Source organism: Sus scrofa, chromosome 4 (genome assembly GCF_054392235.1).
Source record: "Sus scrofa isolate SSC_HxYL_T2T_F1_AM1 chromosome 4, Sscrofa_HxYL_maternal_Yorkshire_Landrace_v2.0, whole genome shotgun sequence".
In the NCBI taxonomy this organism is placed as follows: Eukaryota; Metazoa; Chordata; class Mammalia; order Artiodactyla; family Suidae; genus Sus; species Sus scrofa.
The window spans coordinates 31,286,455-31,301,815 of record NC_139386.1 but is presented as its reverse complement, the minus strand read 5'-3'; the positions used below and the strand labels follow the sequence as shown (position 1 = coordinate 31,301,815).

General features: G+C 38.0%; 1 protein-coding gene across 4 annotated transcripts in view; it reads left to right on the top strand.

Annotated features, from left to right (window-relative positions):
* The window catches only part of LOC146403748 (uncharacterized), a 286,927-nt gene extending 273,752 nt beyond the window's left edge, over nt 1-13,175 (top strand). For all 4 annotated transcript variants that reach the window (XR_014843506.1, XR_014843502.1, XM_085021891.1 and 1 more), the window contains one exon: nt 13,115-13,175. The gene's annotated coding sequence lies outside the window, so the exon portion shown is untranslated. The remainder of the gene's footprint in view (nt 1-13,114) is intronic.
* The last annotated feature ends 2,186 nt before the right edge of the window (nt 13,176-15,361 follow it).

Sequence of the window (15,361 nt, the reverse complement as noted above, 5' to 3'; positions counted from 1 at the left end):
GCTTAAAAAGTGAATGGCGGCTTAATTAGAGAATCCAATCTTAATATCAGTAACCCTCACAGGACCACACCTTCAAGGTTACAGAGACCCTAATTAATAGTGTAACGTTTGTAACTACAGGAAATGTTAATTTTCAGAATGTTACATTTCAGAGGAGGGAAACCTCTGAGCACCAGAAATATCATCCTTGAACTCAATGGACTGAGAAACATGGGACCTGTTTCAGTGTATACATCATCTGTATCTTGGGTTAATATAAAGTAAAGAGGCCATAGAGGTGGATGTTAGTGAGCCCAAGGATGAAACAAGTAAACCTGCCAAATTGGTAAGTATTTTAAAACTTGTGAATGGGGGATCCTAAGCTGCTGAGGAAAAGGCCTTCTCGCCTAGCAACGGGCAGCCTTGCTGTGATCCGACTGGGTGCCTATTTTCAGTTATTTCCTATTACTGAGCCATGTGAATGCCACCACCTTATTTCGTTTCACTTTGGATAATGGCCAAATACCAGGATTTACTCTGCCTTAAGTAGTGTAGCTCCCATCTGTTCACAATCAATAGGAAGAAGACAGAGATGTGGAATATGCCATAGTCTCTTGGCCTTTCTTGCTCCATCAGACTGAGAGAGGTTTGAGCTATTTGTCATGTGACTTTGCTTTCTTCTTTTTTGAACATAGGGCATTGATAAACCTCCACGAAGAGGATACGGTATAGCAGTGTGTATTCCAGGTTTTTTCCAGGAGCTAATTTGCATAAGTCATTACAAGAGATATAAAAGCATAGGGTATTTTTAGTATTTGTCTTGCACAATATCCTGATATATTTTGCATGTAGCTCTTTCAGGTTCTCTCTATTAGAGAATAGAAGACTGCCTCTCAGTGCCCCAAGTGAGAAAGGAAAATCAGTCATTTTCCTTTCACTAGATTATGCGTGGGTAACAAGCAATCTCCATATATCAGTGGTTCACAATATCAAAGGTCATTTCTTTCTCCATATTACATGCTGCCTGGAGGTCAGCTGTGGCTCTGCTCTATATGTCTTTCCTGTTTGAAGTTCTAGAACTAAGGAGAAACCCCTACCTGGAACATGCCATTTTCCTGGCAAGGGGAAAGGAACAAGGGCATAACTTTGAAATTGTTCTTAAATTTTCTGTTCACACTGGCATATATCATCTGAGCTCACATTCCGTTGACTAAAGCAAATCATGGCAAGTTGGACAGACACAGGGCAGGAAGTATAGTTCTCTTCCAGGGAGGAACATGGGAGAGAAGCCTGGTAAACAAGGACCTAATAGAAAGAGTCATCAATATTTAGAAAAATAGATACATAATTCAGTTTACTAGAGCCAACGTAATTGTCAGTGGCATAAAAGAAAAAGTTTATCTCAAGAGGGAGATGCCATAGTAGGAATTATTTATAGAATTTGACTATAGAAGATACTTTAGGTCCAACCTATCCTTCTGAAACAGGTGGTTGGTGAGAGAGTGAGAAGATTTTAACTCGCTGTTAAGGGTTTTATCTCACTGTTTAACTGAGTAAGAGCTAGCACTTATAGAGAACTTGCTATGTGCCAGGAGGCACCATTTAAAAAATACACACACACACACACACACACACACACACTATATATATATAGTGTGTGTGTGCCAGGCACCATTTTAAGTATATATATGTATATATGTATATGTATATATATGCATATGCATCTATCTATACATATGCACACACAAATATATACATATCCAAAAAACCTGGACACACATGTTTTTAGCAGCTTTATTCCTAGTTCTAAAACTTGGAAGCAATTGGGATGTCCTTTCAGTAAGTATATGGATGAACAAACTGGTACATTCATAAAATGAAGCATTATTTAACAGTACAAAGAACTTAGCTATCTAACCGTGAAAAAACACAGAGGAAACTTAAATGCTTCTTGCTAAGTGAAAGAAACCAATCTGAAAAAAAGCTGCATACTGTACAATGAAAACTACATGATATTCTGGAAGAGTCAAAAACACAATACAAGCTTAGTAGTTTCCAGGGTTTGAGGGAAGGAGGGAGGATGAATAGGCAGAACACAGGGGATGATGTGTAGGACAGTGAAACTATTCTATGTGATCTGTTAATAGTGGGTACATGTCATTATACATTTGCCAAAGTCCATAGACTACACAAACAACTATGGAGTTTAGCTAGTAATAATGTAACAATATTGGCTCACAATTGTAACAGATGTATTGCACTAATGCAAGAAGTTAATACTAGAGGAAACGTGTGGGGAGGGTAGGGGTGAGAGGATAAATGGGAATTTTCTGTCTTCAGTCTCTTTTTTTTTTTTTTTTTTAAGGCCCCACCAACGGCATATGGAGGTTTCTAGGCTAGGGGTCAAATCAGAGCTACAGCTGCCGGCCTACTCCAGAGCCACAGCAGCATAGGATCTGGGTTGTGTCTGTGACCACACCACAGCTCAGGGCAACACCAGATCCTTCACCCACTGAGCAAGGCCAGGGATCGAACCCGCAACCTCATGGTTCCTAGTTGGATTCGTTTCTGCTGTGCCATGACAGGAACTCCAGGAATTTTCTGCTCAGTTTGGTGTAAACCCAAATAACTCTTAATATTAAATTAATCAGTTTTTAAATATGGAATGAGAAAAAAAATGTTGATTCATAAGCTCTGAGTCTGTTTCTTAAAAATTTAGTCAGGTAAATGTTTCCCACAGCTCATTTTATACCTTTTTCAATAGACAATGCAATAGTCCCCCCTTATCTGCAAGGCTTAGTGTCCAAGGTCCCAGTGAAAGCCTGAAACCAAAGATAGTACCAAATAAACACACATACACACATACACACACACACACACACACACACACACACACACACACCCTGTTTTTCCTATACATGCATACCTATGGTAAAGTTTAATTTAAAAATTAGGCATAATAAGAGATTAACAGTTCTTGATAATAAAATTGAATAATTATAACAATATACTTAAAAGAAATGTGAGTGTGGTTTCTTTCTCTCTCAAATTATCTCATTGTACAAATTCAATGCCTTTTCCACCTTAACTAAGCACTTAGGGTGCATGCACCAAGACCATAACTTTTGCAGCATAAGGTGCAACAGCAAAACCAGCATGAGTGTTTTCTCCTTCGCAGTTTCACAGAGAGATTTGTTCTTCCCATCGATCTTAGCAACCTCAGCATACAATTTCTTTTCTTTCTATATTAAGCCAAGAACTTTCATCTTTTCACTTAAAGGAAGCACTTTTCAGCTTCTCTTTGGCTTATCCAAGTTTCCAGCATCACTACTTTTACACTGTTGGGCCAGTATTAGGTACAACAAGGGTTACATGAACACAAGTGCTGTGACACCGCAACTGTAGATCTGATAACTGAGAGAGCTGCTAAGTGACTAACAGGCAGGATACTCCAAAGGGATGATAGATGATTCATTGCCCAGGCAGCACAAGGGCACAGGTGTTCATCATGCAACTCTGAAAGGCTCAAAATTAGAACTTTTGAATTGTTTATTTCTGGAATTTTCCATTTAATATTTTGGGCCATGGTTTGCCATGGTTTACCATGGGTAATTGAAACCATGGAAAGGGAAAACACAGATAAGGGGGGACTACTATACTCCCCGCCCCAGATTTACCTGAGCAAATTCTGTAGGTGATGAATAAAGGAGAAGCCACTTCCGTCATCAGATCCTGAATAAGGTAGCTCCCCTTGAAAAACTCTTGGGAAAATTAAAAGAAAAGTATACTTTATGATATGAAGCAATATCCAAATGTAAGTTGAACGTTATATTTAAAGTTTCTATCTAGGAAATTAAAAGAAAACCTCTATTGAGTTTAGCATTAGTTGTATAGAATTAAAATCCAACCCCATTGCTGTGGCTCTGGCATAGGCTGGCAGCTACAGCTCCGATTAGACCCCTAGCCTGGGAACCTCCATATGCCGCGGGAGCGGCCCAAGACCAAGAAATAGCAAAAAGACAAAAAAAAAAAAACCAACCCGTTAAATGATTCTGTGGCTAAGAACACAACACTAAGATTTTAACAAAGTATTGTAATCACCATTCTTACTATGGAAGACTCTGTCTTTATTAGTGCTAAAATTGGGTCCAAAATAGATATTCTCATGCTTGGTCCTGCTTCTAATTAAAGTGTGGAATTTCCATTTGAGTTAATTAATCAGATCTGAGTAAATCTCCCCAGTTGCAGATTTAATGAAGAATGTAGCTTTTATTTCTCTGCATAATGCATTTGGCACCAATATTTTTAATATCTTATGGTGAAGTAATATCATGTGTATTTAGGGACATTCCTGAGTGTATTGTTTGAATAGGTTGACCCCTCTCCTCAACTCTAATCCAAAGTTCAGCTGCTGTGGTGGAAAGGAAAATTCAGAGTCTTCTATTCTTGGTGATAAATCCCTGTCTGCTTTCCTGAAATGTGCCTCTTCCTACCTTTTCATGCTTATTTTGACTTGGTCCTCCTTCAGATTCAAAACTCTTCCAGGATTGTGTCTTATATGCGTTTCTACCTAAACTCAAATACCTAATACACAGTATGTGCTTAATAAATAGATGCTGTTAATAATTACATTATTCAAATTTTTAACTCTAAGAAATATACTCCCAAAGTATTGTAAGCGTTGATATTACCACTTTAAAAATTAAAATTTGGGGGAGTTCCCGTCATGGCGCAGTGGTTAACGAATCCAACTAGGAACCATGAGGTTGCAGGTTCGGTCCCTGCCCTTGCTCAGTGGGTTTACGATCCGGCGTTGCCATGAGCTGTGGTGTAGGTTGCAGTCGCAGCTCGGATCCCGCGTTGCTGTGGCTCTGGCATAGGCCGGTGGCTAAGGCTCCAATTCGACTCCTTGCCTGGGAACCTCCATATGCCGCGGAAGCGGCCCAAGAAATAGCAAAAAGACAAAAAAAAAAAATTAAAATTTGGGGAGTTCCCTAGTGGCCTGGTGGTTAGGACTTGGAGCTTTCACCACTGCAGCCCAGGTTCAATCCCTGATCTGGGAACTGAGACCCCACATCAAGCCTTGGCATGCTAAGGCCAAAAAAATTAAAATTGAAATTTTTGATTGATTGAGGAATCCTGGTATCTTTTGGCACTGAGTCTTCAGGAAAGTACAATATCTAAGAACTAGTTCCTAAAAATTAAATATTAACAACGTCATAATCTGTTATACTACCATGTGGAATGCAAAGGCTCAGGAACAGCAAATCCTCCTCCAAAAAAATTTATCTTAGAAGTGAATTCTTAGGCGTTTCCGTCGTGGCTCAGTGGTTAATGAATCTGACTAGGAACCATGAGGTAGCGGGTTCGATCCCTGGCCTTGATCAGTGGGTTAAGGATCTGGCATTGTCTTGAACTGCGGTGTGGGTCACAGACGTGGCTTGGATCTCGCCTTGCTGCGTCTCTGGTGTAGGCCAGCGGCTACAGCCTGGGGAACCTCCATGTGCCACAGGAGCAGCCCTAAAAAAGGCAAAAAGACAAAAAAAAGAAAAAAAAAGAATTGAATTCTTAGATTTAATTCATTTTATGTTGATAATGATATAATAATTTCACCATCTATTTTCGCCTACTAAGAACCAGACAGTATGCTACTATATTATGTTTGCTGCATGCTATTATATGATAACCAATCTAAAAAGCTACCTTTAGCTTTCGATGGATTCTTCTTTTACTTAGAATAAAATCCATGATCTCCTGTACCCTTCTCAGATTCATTTCATGCCATTCTTCCCTCGGTCTTTATTTGTTAATTAAGTGGCCGTTTAAAAAGGCTTCAAACATTGTACTGGGCTCTTTCTAATCTCAGAGCCCTTGCTCATGCTGTTCCCTGTGCCTGGAATTCTTTACCCTGTTTTTCACTAGCAAACTCCTGCTTATTCCATTTTCCAGTCACTTCTCCTGAGCGATGCCTTCCCAAAGCTAAATTTGGTCTTTCTTTCTTTTCTCTCTCATATGGTACCCATTCTTTTCCTCTATTGTCATTCACCATAATTTATGATTACTTACTTAGTTTTGTATTCGTATTTAAATACCTATCTCCAGGGAGGTCTCAGGAGGGCAGGGACCACATATAATTTATGAAAAACATTTATCATATTTAGCGAGGGAAAAAATGAATACATCAAAAAGGAGAGAGATAGCTTTGAAACGTGGTACTTTCTAAGCTGTAATATGAAATTATTTTATTTTTTGGTGGCCTTTTTTTGCTGTTTTGTTTTGAAATATGATTGACATAAATTTAAGGTATATAACAAATAAATAAGATACATTTCTATTACAATATGACTGCCATTATAGGGACAGTTAGTACCTCTGTCATGTCACATCCTTATCATTTCTTCTAGTGGTAGGAAAATTAAGATCTAGTTGCTTAGCAAGTTTAATGTGTACAGTACAGTTTTGTTGTCTATGATCACTACACTGTGCATTAGATCTCCAGGGCCTCCTTATATACTAGTTGCAAGTATGTACCTTTAAACAACATCTCTCCTGTTCCCCAGGCCCTGGTAGCTACCATCTACTCTATTTTTTTTTGGTTTGGTTTTTGGGTTTTTTGTTTGTTTTGTTTTTTGATACGGGATATCATACAGGATCAGTTGTCTTTGTTGGACTTATTTCACTTCACAGAATGTCCTCTAGGTCTATCTATTTTGTCACAAATGGCAGGATCTCCTTTTTTCTCAAGGCTGAATAGTATTCCATTGTGTGTATATCACATCTTTGTCATACATTCCCCCATTGATGGATACTTGGCTGTCGTGAAGACTGCCACAGAGTGATATATCTCTCCAACAGTGTGTTTTCCTTTGGATATATACACAGAAGTGGGATGACTAGAGCTTATGATAGTGTAAATAACTTCCTTTTTAAATAGTTATCCCAAAAAGATTACTAAAAAAGTTATTATGTGTCTAAATACGATAGCCTCTTGTTTTATTTTTTTACAACTTAAATGTTTTTTTTAAAATAAGCTCTTATTTTATGGTTAAAGTGGTGATTATTTTCCCACAGAATGAAACACTATATTACCTCTGAAACAATTCTTTGATTTTGTCACAAGGGAAATTGAAAAAAAAAAAAAACATTCAGAATATCAAACATGGAATACTTCAAAACATCCAGCTTAAAACACAAAACAGAAGTAGCCTTCTGGGATCATTTTACCAAAAGCATCCTTTTGTAGATGATTAACTTTCATTTAGTTCCAAAAAGCCTCCTCCAAACATCCCTACACTAAGATCTCCAGTTTTTAAAAGCATTCCACAACGCTTATAGCACTCATTTTCTCTATTTATATATAGCTTTGCATTGATATTTTGCTGTTTCATTTCTTATTTATCCAAATAGATGCAATGCTTCTCCTTGAATATAGAGGCTGTTTCTTATATTTCTTTATACTATCCTTATCCCAGCTCTGAGTATATGGATTGCATGACAAATGCTTGCTAAATAAATTAATTCCTAATTATTTTACTGCACTGAAGAGCCCAATTCAATGGCCAGCAAATATTTTGATTCTGCTGTTTTTACTGGGAGTAGGAGATATTGCACAATAGTGTGTGGATATGGCACAGAAAGAGAGTATTTTCCATCAGAGTGATATTTATGGAATGCCCATTATATCCCAGGGTTTTAATAGATGTTTATCCCATTTGACACTTCCAACAACTCATTAGATCATTATTATTGTTATTATTCTGCCATTGAAGAAACTAAGTCTAAGTTAATTTTCAAGACCAGCTAGATAGTAAGAGTTCAAATCCAGATCTATTTGATTCCAAGACTGCTCTTTCCACTAACTCATCCTACCTCTGAAGAAGAGAAGTGACTACACAATGGTAGGTGCGGGTGGTCCAAGAGGAAGGACATAAAAAGGGAATACATAAAGTTGCTTAAATTTAGACATTGGAAATGGTGATTAGAGAGAAAGAAGCTGTGACTCTTCCTCTCACTTCTGCTGAAAATAAGATCACATGACCAGCAGACACTATCATAATCCAAGGAACTGAACGATGGCTGAGACCATGTACCAAGTAATGGAGCTGCCTGTGCATAGGTACTAGAACCAGGAAGAAATTCCCACAGTGAGATCCCAGGGATGGCAAGGCAGAGTGACATCAGAGGCACACCAAGATGCTGGCTGGCAGACTGGACAGGACACAGGATGGACAATGCTCTCCTCCTCTTGGGCTGTTGTGAACCATGGGAAGAACTCCCTGAATATGGGGATGTTGAGGATAAGAACAGTTTGGTTTGGTGGTTTTTTGTTTCTTGGGGGGGGGGGTTGTCTTTAATATACGATCAATTGCCTTGAAGCTTTTTAAAAAATATTATTTTATCTTTCTTTAACCCATTTTAAACATAGTAGTAAGGCCACAAGAAAATTGTAAATACCTATACTATAGTTCAGATATTCTCAGCTTATGGGGGAAGAGGAAACTATGCTAGTAGTAATTTATAGAAATGATTATTTTTGAACTCACAGAAAGGTATGCTAAGAAAAATTTCTCTCATATATGTGTCACTCCATATGAATAATGAATATATGAATAAAAGAAGTGCAAAGTAAAATTCCCAGAAAGTACAACTATCTGGAGCAAGGCCTATATTTGCAAAGATGCTGAAATAATCCTAACTTTAAAAAAAAGTCTGACTCTTAGAAATTATCTGGTAAACTCTTTCCGAGTTTCGGTGTGAAAATGCAAAACCTTTATCTGACTTATTTCAAAAATCACTGGAAGTTTAAAGTGTCAATTCACTCTCTCTACACACATTGTTAGTGGAAATAGAAATTCAAGTGCTGTCATTTCTGCTCTTTGCATAAGTCATGAAATTCTTCAGAACATACTTTACAGACCATGATGTCACCTCAGATATCATTTTCATGATTTCAAATAAGTTGCAACTAGTTAAAGCACATTGTTTCTAAAATTTAGAAGCTTTTTGAAACTTTCATTTCCTTCTCTGTAAAAAATTCTTGGTTACTTCAAACTTTTCAAAATATGTGTGGTTTTAAAACACTCTTTCTCAATTGCTCTCAGCTATTAGAGTGTGACATTTTGATAATAACTTTTTTAAATGGAACTTTGAGCTGGCAGGAAACAAGAAAATCAAGCAGATGAATTGGGAGCTACAGAATTTTTCTGCTTACAAGAGACCCAAACGTCTGAGCCAAAAGGAAACAAGCATGTCACCATCCGTAATTCTTCTAATTTCCTGAAGGCCTTACAAAGGTCTGTTGCCACAATGTACTCTAAGGAACAGTACTCCTGGAAGAGGTTTGTTACCAAAACTTCAGTGATAAAATAAGTTAGGGAAATGTTGCCTATTAGCTCCACCCTCTGTGTGAGTCCTCATGCGTGTTTGCTTATTGGAGGCTCCAAAGAGTGCTGAAGTAAAGAAGTCTCTGTGTCTTGTAATGCCTGATGTTGCCTAAACTTATTAGACATTGGAAACCTTTCCTCTTCCAGAGAGAATTTTGTAATTTGCTTCAGACCACAGCGTTCAGGGAACAGACTTTGGAAAATTGTTAGATAGGGTTTATATTAGAGGGATGTAGGGGGAGAGAGAGAGAGAGAGACATAAAGAGAAATAGAGAGGGAGGTAGAGGGGGAGGGAAGGAGGGAGATTGAGATTTATTATAAGTGGTTCATGCAATTCTAAAGGCTGAGAAGTCTCATGGTCTGCCTTCTGCAAGCTGGATACCCAAGAAAGCCAGTGATATAATTTAGTAGTCCAAAGGCCTGAGAACCAGTGGAACTGATGATGTAAATCCTAGACTGGGGGGCAGGAGAATATGTATGAGGTGTTTCAGTTCAGGCAGTGAGGCAGGAGGAAGGGCTGCATTCCTCCTTCCTCTACCTTTTGTACTCTTTAGGCCCTCACTGGATGGAATGATGCTCAGCCACCTTTGGGGAGGGCAGACTGCTTTATGGAGTCTAAGGATTCAAATGCTAATCTTAGCCAGAAACTCCTCTCAGATACACCCAGAACAGTGTTTTATCTAGGCATTCTTGTGGCTCACTCAGCTGGACACATAAAATCAACCATCAGAGGGTTTAATTTGAAGATTACAACACAAACAACCAAAATAAAAATAAGAGCAATAAAGGGTTAAAAACTACAATAACACAAACTTCATTTAAAACCCAAGTATTTGCCTAAATTCATGTATAAAATCTATTTTTTGAAAAGAAAACAATCCCCCAAATGTGAAAAAATACCCTAGTTATTCTAAGTAGTTTGATCATTATTAAAACTGCACTCTCAGCATGAAGCAATGCTGTGGGTTTATTGCATGTCCCACATATGTTTTCATATATGCATAAATGGGTTTCATACTGTGTGATTTTCAAAGGTGCAAAGAGTGACCCATGGTGCGGAGGAGTGTTTTCTTTCCAGGTATCAAGTTTGCTAGATCCTATTTATCCTCATCAAGTTTTTGACAAATTTTTACACTAGTGGAAAAATACATTACAGCCGGTGTCATCTGAGAGGAGTAAGCAAACAATCACCCCAGTTGTCCTAGCCCTTCATCATTACAAAGCGAGATGAATTTGACCTGACCTTTTACACACTGTTCTACTCTCCACTTCCATGATGTCAGTCAGGCTCTGAACATCCAAACAGATACAAAAAATGACATTTGGCTGTCCACAGAGACTGTAATGGAAGAGAAAGCCAAGGGAAATAAGATATTCTACTTTTAAGACTATGGCCCTAAAAAACATCTATCCTGAAACTATTTATAAAAAGGTAGATAATTGTCTTCATTTAAATATGGGTGATTGGGTAATTAATCTAGTTGAAGGAAGAACAACCAAGCAGGAATTAATGTATCCTTGGTAAATGTTTTAACCAGTGGAATTTGAAGATCTTTGTGAATGAGTATCCCAAGTCTAATTGGTCATGAAACAGATCATGTTGATAAAGTTCTCGTCACGAAGCCAAGTGACCTGGCATCCTGGGAAATAAGCAAGGTGGCTTTTGTTCTGGTGCACACTTCGACACTGCCCCTGTTTCAGGGAACACTCAGGTTAGATGAGCTTATCTCTTTGCACCAAAAAGCTAGTAATTTTTAGATGTAACTCCATTGGTTTTGTTGCTACTCAATGAAAAGATAAAGATGGGGTAAGAAGGGACAAGAAGAAGCAAGAAGAGGAGGAATAGAAGGAAGAGAATGAGGGAAGGAGGAGGAAGACAGAGAAGGAGGAAGAGGGATAGGAAGGAAGAGGTAGGAGAAAGGGCAGGAGAAGGCAGAGAAAGAGGAGGGGGGGAGAGGATGGAGAGAGGAAGATGTTTCCCTTCTGATAGCAAAGTAATAGTAACAAAACCAAGTTTTAATGTCTACACACCATGTTCTGAAAAGAAAAAGTGTTTCTTCTGGAGGCTTATTATTACTTTTTTACTAAAGTATAGTTGATTTACAATCTTGCACCAGTTTCTGCTGTATGGAGGCTTAATCTTAAAAGGGGGGAAATGTTTTTCCAGGAAAAGTTTCTTCACATCACATTTTTCTCAGTGAAGTCTTCTTACAGTGAGGATATCTATGTCAGCTCCTATGTTGCCAAGGAATTAGTCAGCTTCCTGTGAGGTACCAGGACACAACTGGAGAGATGAGTATATTAGAACAAAATTCTGGGCACTATTAGGAAACAAGGAAGCAGGAAAGGGGTGCTGGCAGCCAATATTTCCCCCTTGAGCTATAGTTTTCTTAAAAGAGAAATTTTCATTCTGTAATATTAATAGTTACATTTCTTAGTACTGTTAAATTAATTAAAGAGGCTTATTAGACTGAAGTGACTATAATGTGGTGGTGGTCCATGCACAACCCCCAAAATCTAGGCCTATAAATGCCTCAAGGTTAGAACGTGAAAACTAAGACAGCCAATCAGAAACAGCCAGCTCCTCTCAGTGAATGCTCCTCCTCACTTCTGCTTTGATGCTCCCCAATCCAAATCAAGCTTAGCTCAAAATTTCAATATGCCTCAGTTTATCTTTTAATAGTATTTATTTCCTTTCATTTTCTTAAGTTTTTTTCAAGATTCAGTTGGCTTCAGCTATGCTACAGAGACCTAATAGATAATTTTTTGCTTTTAAAAAAATATACTTTAAACTGTGCAGTGGCAGAAAGATAATGGCAGCAATTGGGAGATGATCAGAGCTGCCTGATCAGATATTCTTCCCTGTGACCTGGAGCTTTCCCTTGAAAATGGAATGTGTTCTTGCGGCCCCACCATTCAGTCATCTTTCTGCTAGTCACATCACCCTGGCTTTTCCTGGTGAACAACCTCTCTCGAGTCTCAGACTGTAGGGTTTCTTTGTGGCTGGTCCCATTCTCAGGCTCAGAGGGCTCACACATAATGCAGACTTCGTCAATCAAAGAACCACTTTCCCCTGGCCATAGCAGTTGGCTACAGATAGGCATGAAACCCATATTTGGCCAAATAGAACCCAAACAATTGGTCCAAATCCTTTTCCCACTGTAGTTGATGACCTGGCTGTATACAGCCTAGCATAACCAGCAGCTATTATGGCAACTGTATAAAGAGCTTCCCTGAATGTAAGGCTAATATGAAGGAAAGCATAGCCAACAGGCTGAGAGATGACATCAGGTGAGCCTGATGACATTGTTTGAGCACCTGGATCCAGTTATGCATGAAATTAACATCCCTCTGGGCTTCACAGTTACAGGGCCCAGTACAATTTTTTAAGCTACAGATGAGCTTCTGACTCTTACTACAAACATAACCAGTTCACTTTTCAACTGCTAAACTTTGGAAGTAAAAATCATCTCCCTTGTCATTAAATTTGAGACTTTATTTCTCTATCTAATATTGAACATTTTTTCTAATACTTTTGCTCTTTAGTCAACATGTAATGCTTCTTAAGACATAGTCTACATCTGATTCAACTTTGTGCCCACACAGCATATGATATATTTCCTTTATTAAAGATTTACCTAAAATGGGAAGAATAAATAAACAAATGTAGTCAGCTATGAACACTGTCTTAGATACCATTCTAAGACTTTTTTGTCTTTTAAAACTCAAATAAGGTTTATTTTTCACTTTAGGAATGAAGATGTTTCAGAAACTTGCTTTCTTTTGTGGAAAAGAACTAAATGAATCCAATAAGTAAACAAATACAAAAAGCTAGTTATAATGTACTGGCCTTTGATATTGTCTTACTAACATTCCTTCCCTTGGCTCTGACTCCATAATAGCTTTTAAATTACTTCCCAAGCTCCATTGGAGAGCACAATCTTGAACTCTGCCAGGCATCATTGCCAGGGTCATTTCTAAAGGCAAGAAGAGCAAGAGCCATTTGTCCTGGGCAAGCAGAGGCAGTCAGAAGGAGAAAATAAAGAGTGGCAAAGGGCAGCTGACCATTTGAAATCAGATGGAAAACACAAAAAGCTATTACAGTTAGATTATGAGAAGAAATAAAAATCAAGAAATGGTAGAAGCAAATCATTTTTTTTGAGAGAGAGACCTTCGTGGAACTATGCTAACTTTAAAATGTTTTCCCCCCAAACTCTTCAGATATTGCCTAGTGGCATCTGATATATATCCAAAGGAAGGAAGGAGATAGACAAATACCAAACCTCTAAATATAACTCATAAACTAGTTTCTATTTTATTTTATACTCAAGAAAGCATTTTAAAATTCCAAATATGTATTTTCTATGTTACAGAAACTGTTAGTTTGCAACTGTTAGAGTATCTCCTGTATCCCTTGCAACCATCCTGGGAACTTTATTCTGCTTTTTTCTGCATCTTAATAATGAGAAAACTAAAACACACAGTAGCTATCACTTCTATAATATGTCACTTGTCTAGGAAGAGAAGTGAGGTTTAGAACCCGTCTTTTGACACTGAAACTGTGATATCCAAGAAGAAAAGTTCTTTCATCTCAAGAACAATGACGCCCATTTCAATATACCTTCTGGATACACTGTATATGTGTTCTTGAGTTCCTGAAAACAGGAAGAGTTAAAAATCAATGTCTGCTTTCAAATGATAACAAAGAGTCATAAGAAAGGTGAGCATAGGGGAATATTTTGGGGAAAGTAAGGCCTTCAATAGCTTTCTCTGTGTTTCGTTCCAATCTTCTGATAGTAGAGGATTGTTAATGGTTATATATTTCCTTCTTTTTCTTTCTTTACATTTTCTCCACTCTGATGGATTAAAAAGACAGGCAGGTGACTAGGAAAACTAAATGAGATTACACTATACTGGACAAACTAGCTCATTTAGGAAAACCTTAGTTTCCTTTCATTAACGAAGGCACATTTAGAGAAGAAAAAAATGCTCATAAAAAGTCTCGTAAACTGTCACTCAGAAGATGAAACGAGAGAGCCAGCCAATTGTGTTGTGGTATCACTTTACTTTTTTTAACAGGGTGGTGTTCTTGAAAAACTTTTGAAAGGGCAGAATTTTGTTGAAATAATTCAGAACTGTAATTTATGAGACTTACACTCTCCAAAACATAATAGAACTAAATTCTGTTGTGTTTCCTGTGTGCATAGAGGTTGAATCATCTCTCTTCCTCTACCTGAAAGAACTTTTAACACATCTGTCTACCTGACATTTCAAAATTCTAATTTGCATTGTGAGAAAAACAAAAACTCTCTGACATACCCACTGAGTAAACTGTGTAGGAAGGAAGAAATCTGTCTGCTTCCATTTGGGGGAAAAGACTGAAGATAATGATTAAGGACATGTGGGGGGGGGTGGCGAGGAAGCATAGATAAAGGAAAGGGGAGGAAAAAGATGTAGAAAAGATTTAAAGACATTGGCAAGAAATGACAATAAAACTAAGACTACCAATTTGTACTTAATATTTATACACTGATGCTCTCTGACTGATTATTTATCCATATGGGTGGCCTGTCTTCCCAACTGGATTGTGAGTTTCTTTCAACTCCAGCACCTATAGCTAAAAGCTTTTCTCTGCACTAACTGCCAAAAATACTTGGCTATTTCCTCATCATGAAGAACAAAACTGGGATTTTTTTTTTTTCCAATGCCCAAAAGACAAGTTCTCTTCCTGTCTTTCCTGTAAACCTTAATTAAAAAGAGAATTACCCTCAGGGATAAAGGCAGAGAGGTAAGTGCTTTGAGGAAGTTTAAGGAAGGTGCAGAGAGATGGTGAATTGCTCTAGCCCAGGAAGCAGAAGAAGACTATAAGTTCTATGAAGAGCAGGACCTCAAGAAAATGGCAAAGTTTCTTCTGTGCTAAGTGGCAAGACAGTGAGAGGTCTCTGGCTTTCAAGGACCCAGTTCTTCTTGGACACCAGCTAGCTGAGCAGTAAACAGTA